The sequence below is a fragment of the Schistocerca nitens genome, chromosome 2 (assembly GCF_023898315.1).
Source record: "Schistocerca nitens isolate TAMUIC-IGC-003100 chromosome 2, iqSchNite1.1, whole genome shotgun sequence".
NCBI lineage: Eukaryota > Metazoa > Arthropoda > Insecta > Orthoptera > Acrididae > Schistocerca > Schistocerca nitens.
Window position 1 is genome coordinate 124,843,474 of NC_064615.1, and position 6,858 is coordinate 124,850,331.

Genomic DNA, 6,858 nt, shown 5'->3' on the forward strand with positions numbered 1-6,858 from the left:
TGATAAGCTCCCAAAATAAACTGTTAACAGTAAAGGAATACCAACTTTTATTAAGGGAGGGTTGGGACACTAGGGCCCAACCCTCCTTTGTTTACAATTTTTTCTGTTTGATACTAAAATACTAGATTTTGTATGTGTAATGACAAAAACTTTTATTACATTCAAAAGATAAACTAATGAGGAATTTATAATAATACATGAATTTCAGTAAATTTAGTTACTTCACTGTGTAGCCCATTTTTTTTATTTTTTTTTATTTAGATAGTGAAATTCATGTTAACTTACCTGCAGCATCGAAAATCAAGTCAGGTTGTGAAATTTCAACATGGCAATTATAAACAGGTGAGAATCAAAGATTATAGACGTGAACTGAGCCAGAGACACCAACCACAAAGTTTTAACAGGAATGTCTCAAACACCCCTCCCCCCTCTGCCCCCCACTGTCCGAACCCTTCCTGTCCTCCTTTACATGAACTATGTTTACAGATATTTCTACTACCTGCTGTTCATCATCAGTTTATTACGAATCATATTTTAAACTTATGCATGCCACAGCAGCTTTACTTCCAGTTTTTCTTTTCGTTATGCCACAGGAAAAATCGTGAGTAAAACACATTGAACGATATATGTACCGTTTATTTTGCAATGCATTCCTTCATGTATAAAATAAAATAGCTTAATGTAGTATTGCCTTCCAGTACATATTAAGATCTTTTCGCAGTAGCAGTCAGTGGGGGATACTTTCTTATTAGTTCACACTATGTACTTAGTGTAACAGTTGCTCGGCAAGTAGGCTAACTATGACCCACCAAAAAGTTCTTCCCGAGAAACCTTCATGTGGCGCTGATGTGTGAATCACGTTCTGATGACGGCATGTGTGAATGCCACCATTTGAACTACAGATGCGAATCTTTTGACGTGACAGATGTGACGGTGACATTCCATTATGTGTGAATCCATCTTAAAAGTAATATCGCCAAACTGCACACCTGGTGTCAGCAGTGGGATGGTTATTTTTATCGCCAAGTCAAAAACTTTATTTCCAGGTTTCAAAATTGCATTGTGCTTCAGGAAATCCAGCATGAATTACTCAGTCATATGGACATAATAATAAATCATAGCATAGAGCTTATCAAACAAGTCTTTGGACTGAAGACCACAACAAAAACAACAACAACAATTCACGATCAACTTGCAGCCCCGACTATTCAGGCGATGTTACCGTATGAATGGCATGCATCATAATTAATTCCCGAAAAAGCAATGTTTTTAAATGCACCAGTATACAAAGTCTGTTTTCTGCTGAATCTTCAGAAGGAACGATGTAGTTGGTGCGGAAACTGCATTCATTACCTTACATGCTCTTGGTGCCGTATGTATATTTGCTTGAAATATTTAAATGACAAGTACTAACCAAATAGTTTTTAGAAGGAAGGTGAGGAGATGTAACAGAGTGAGTGAAAGAGGCACTGTATAGCAATCAGGATTAAAATTTTTAATTATTTACTAATTGAGGTTGTTTGAGAAATTTATTCGCCTGCCCAATTATTAACTCCTCATTGATATATTTATCTTAATAATCCTCTTATTCTTACCAATTTCAAAATGGAAAAAAACTTTAGAATGCATTTGGGAATTGAACATAGGTGTTCCCTACCTAGCCAGAAACTGACAGATGATGGGTGACGTGATCAGTATAGCAAGCAGAAATCCACAGATACCAATATTCGAATGCTGGTCCCTGTTTTGACCAGAACCAAGGTGAAATCTTCCTACACCTCAGTTAGGGGCCTGAAGATGGCAAAATAAATCGCTGAAACTGGTAGCCAAATAAAACAAGTCTGGAAGCTAGACAGCTGAGAGGTGTTTGATTTGACATCCTGTATAGGATAGCCAAGTCCTGGAACCATCTCAGAAAAGATGGACATACAGAGACTCTTGCTACTTGTCCTCCTTGACTCAATTATGAGAAGAGTCACAGGGGCATGAGGTGAGTGATTCAATGGGTGAACATATGGGGGATTTGTATTTCGCAGACGACATAATTTCATTAGCTTAAGGGCTTACAGGTATGAAAGTTAAATTAAACTCACTGAAGAAAAGGAGGAGAGATAGCTTGGCTCAAGATAAACATAGGTAAAACAAAGGGAATGAGAATAAATTCTGGGAACATGGAAGTGCTCCTGCTTGTAGGGGAGCAGCAAGTGGAGATTGTCAGTTCATTCCTGTATCTTGGTAGTGAGATGACAGGAGATGTTGGAGCTGGAGATGATGTGAAGAACCACATAAAGAAGGCAAATGCTGCCTTCATACAATTGTATCCAATATGAAGAAACACAAACATCACATGCAAAACTAAAATTCCTATTTTTAATATAAATTTGGAGGCTGTAGTTGTGTATGCCAGTGAAAGTTGGAAAGTAGATAAAAAGATAACATCACAAATATAGAATTCATAAACAGCTGTTTCCGGCACATAACGAATATCTGGTGGCCAGAAAAAAAAAGTATTGAGGATCTCTGGAGACAAACAAATCAAGAACCTATAGAAGAAAAGATACATGAGAGAAAGTGAAGGTGGCTGGGTCACATTTTAAGAAAGCCAGATGGAGCAGTCAAAGATAAGGCACTGAAATGGCTTCACCAAGGAACAAAGAAGACAGGCAGACCAAGAGGTACATAGAAAGGAGGTGGAAGGCGAAGCAAGGAGAGCTGGCAAGACCTGGACAGAATTGAGGGAAATGGCCAAAGACAGAGATGAATGGCAAGTTTTCCTGGATGCCCTATGCCTTGATAGGGGCCAAAGGAATTAAGTCAAGTAAGTCAGTTTCCTAAAGAAGAACATCTCACACTCAATTCTACATTTCTCACACAGATGATGTCCTTCTTTATACACTTCACCATTTTGTCAACATGAGTGTAGGTCTTCCTCCACGGCACACCTGTACTGTTTTTTCCATACCACATATCTCTCTCTCTCTCTCTCTCTCTCTCTCTCTCTCTCTCTCTCTCTCTCTCTCTCTCTCTCCCCCTCCCCCCCCCCCTCCCCTCTCCTACATTTATTATTTTGAGACAAACTTATTTCCACTTTAACATAAACATGTACCTATCATCTTATGTTTATCTCGTAAGTACACCTTTACACCACCTTAACAAGTAATTGTTATAACTTGTAACTAACTTACTAGTATCTTCTTATTGTTAGCAATTAATACCATTTAATTATTCATTATAGATTTATATTAGATTATCCAAAGTCATTTATTTATTGTTCCGTGGGACCAAATTAAGAAGAAGTCTCCATGGTCATGGAACGAGTCAATACATGAAATTATAACACGATATTAGAAACAGATAAAATGAAATATAAAAAAACATATTCAGGTGACAAGTCGTAAGTTTAAATGAAGAAAATCAACAATGTAACACTGGAATTTGCTTAATTTTTTAGCTCTTCCAGGAGCTCCTCGACAAAATAGAAGGAGTGAGCCATGAGGAAACTCTTCAGTTTAGACTTAAAAGAGTTTGGGCTACTGCTAAGATTTTTGAGTTCTTGTGGTAGCTTATTGAAAATGGATGCAGCAGAATACTGCACTCCTTTCTGCACAAGAGTCAAGGAAGTGCATTCTACATGCAGATTTGATTTCTGCATAGTATTAACTGAGTGAAAGCTGCTAACTCTTGGGAATAGGCTAATATTGCTAACAACAAACGACATTAAAGAAAATATATGCTGTGAGGGCAATGTCAGAATTCCCAGATTTTTGAATAGGGGTCGACAAGAGGTTCTCGAACTTACACCACATATAGCTCGAACAGCCTGTTTTTGAGCCAAAAATACCCTTTTTGAATCAGAAGAATTACCCCAAAAAATAATACGATACGACATAAGCGTATGAAAATATGCGAAGTAGACTACTTTTCGTGTTGAAGTGTCACTTATTTCAGATACTGTTCTAATCGTAAATAAAGCAGCATTTAGCTTCTGAACAAGATCCTGGACATGGGCTTTCCACAACAGCCTAGGAACTTGAACTGTTCCGTCTCGCTTATAATATGCCTATTCTGTCTGATCAAAATATCGGTTCTTGTTGAATTGTGAGTTAGAAACTGTAAAAACTGAGTCTTACTGTGATTTAGCATCAAATTATTTTCCACAAGCCACGAACTTATTTCATGAACTACATTATTTGTTACTGTTTCAATATTACACACAAGATCCTTCACTATCAAGCTGGTGTCATCAGCAAACAGAAATATTTTTGAATCACCTGTAATACTAGAAGGCATATCATTTATATAAATAAGAAACAGCAGTGGCCCCAGCACCGACCCTTGGGGAATGCCCCACGTAACAGTGCCCCATTGGGACTGAACATCACTACCAGGCTCAATATTGCGGAGAATTACCCTCTGCTTTCTGTTCTTAAAGTAAGAGGCGAACCAATTGTAAGCTACTCCCCTTACTCCATAATGGTCAGGTAAGTTTTAACCGAAATTTAATGGATTCCTTTTGTTACTCATGCAGTGGATCTCACACTTTTCAATATTTAGAGTCAATTGTCACTTTTCACACCGTACATATATTTTGTGTGAATCACTTCTCCAACAACATATATTTTTAGGAAATAAAACAGATAGAATAAAGAACAGTCTGGCTGTACTTCTATAATTAGGTTGCATTGCCAACAACATAACTGAAATATGAATAACACAATGTACATTCTTCAAAGGGGTATGGATAGTGACTGAGTTCATTCATAAGGGATAAGTATAAATAAGGATACACAAATCTCTTACAACAGACTGGCTGTAAATAAGGACAATAAATTCTAAAAAACTAAATGAAAGTAATTAATGACATCCTAACCCCCCCCCCTCCCACACACACACAAAAACAACCCTCTGTCTTACCCCAATCATTCCGTGTTGAGATGGACGCAGTTTAAAAAAGTAATGAAAAAAGAAGAAACACAAAACACACACACAAGCTCTGCTTTGTTTGCCCCCATCATCCCTTATTATGACTCTTCAAACATCTTTCCATACTTTGTGAGTACCACTTTACACATTTATGTCTTCTCTGTAAGCCCCCTCCTCACAATAGGACTGTCAAAGAAAATTTGATAATAAAGTAGGAGGGATTTGAAAATGAAACATGAATAAATATAACCATCAATTCATGTCCTTGAAGGTGTCACTCCACAAAATTCACAAAGAACGTGAATCCCCTGAGGAAACATGCCACGTAATTATTACCACCCCGTGCCAGTGGCATCGAAAAATGTATTCCATTAGCCATCTCTGGATACCCTGTCAACGCATGTACCTTAGTTTGCTTAATACAGGTGTGAGGTTGCCTAATTTCTACTTCAAATCTTCCTTTCCATTTCTCCATAAATATTTAAAATTCATCAAACTTACTCTGCAAGTGAGTGTCACCCTTCTTTTTTCTCTTCATCAAACGTTTACAATAAGCTGTGACTAAAAGATTATATACAATTATATGCAAAACATGGAGCATCTACTTCATATGAATCTGTTTAGTTCGTTACAATATTCATTCACTTCCTTTATAACTCCTGTTCAAGTACATCAGAATGTAGCTCCCACGCTATAGTTAAGACAGTGGCTTCTATTTCTAACAGATTTCTATTTATTTCTGTTTTTTCTTGACATGCGTCAGTAATGAGCTGCTCTAATTTCTGAACATGCTTATCTATTTTCTCATAACTCTGCATTTAAATCAGCACCCTATCTTATTATTGGTTGTATGTAGCTTAGCATTCGAATCAGTACTTGACTGTTTTACTTCACCATTGTTTTATGCTATTTCACCTCTCAGATCTGTATTTAATTGTCTTATGTTAGGGTATCTCAGAAATGCTTTGAATATTTCTTCCATCTTTCTGGATACTACTGGCATAGAGTTAAAAAGTAATAAATTTATAACAACTTTTTCTGCTATCAATAGCTGTCAAAGTGAAGCTAACTTTGTTTAAAAAGAATTAGAAAAACAAAAATCATCATAGCTGTATGAATTTCTCACTATTCTCGTCTGGAACTAGAATATTGCTGTAAGTAAGACACTGTAATGCAACAACAATTTTTTTGAAATAAATACAATATGTTTCTTCAGACACATTTTCCATATATTCTTCGACAACAGTACAGTTGATACTTCCACATAAGAATTTCTTAATGCATGAACACCACAAACTATTCTCTCCATATCTTACATAAGAATGACATGGATCAAATTTTACAATCTTCTGCTGTTCCTTCATGAATTGTTCTAGCATTGTTACACTGTAGCATTTACTTTTGTCTTACTGCATTACTCTAACCTAGGAGAATGATGCATGAAATATGCATAAACGGGAACTATAAAATGATACTGTGACACACCACTCTTCCTCAGTGATATGCAACATCACAATAATTGATTTGAAGCAATTGAGTACCTGTATGCAGTGGATCCTCGATGAACAGCAATTGAATATATCAATCTGGTACGGATCCCACACTGCTGAGCAGTGTGCAATTTGTTGTCTGTGTGCGTACTGTTGTTAGAGAAAGGCCAAGAGTTTGACAGCTAATGTGAATACTGTTCTCTGTTGCCTGTTTCTATGCACCAGACATCAGTCAGCTATAGGTGAGTGGTTGCCTTTCCTTTATTTTATGTATTATTCCACCCAGGAATATCCATTGTGGTTATTCATTAATGTATTATATGATTTTTTTAAAATTTCTTTTACTATTTTCTTATTTATACTCCTGCTCTAAAGTCATCAGGAATCTTCTGTCAGTAAAAGAGTCTGAAAATTTGTTGGTAAAGAATGTCCAGACAACATCAGA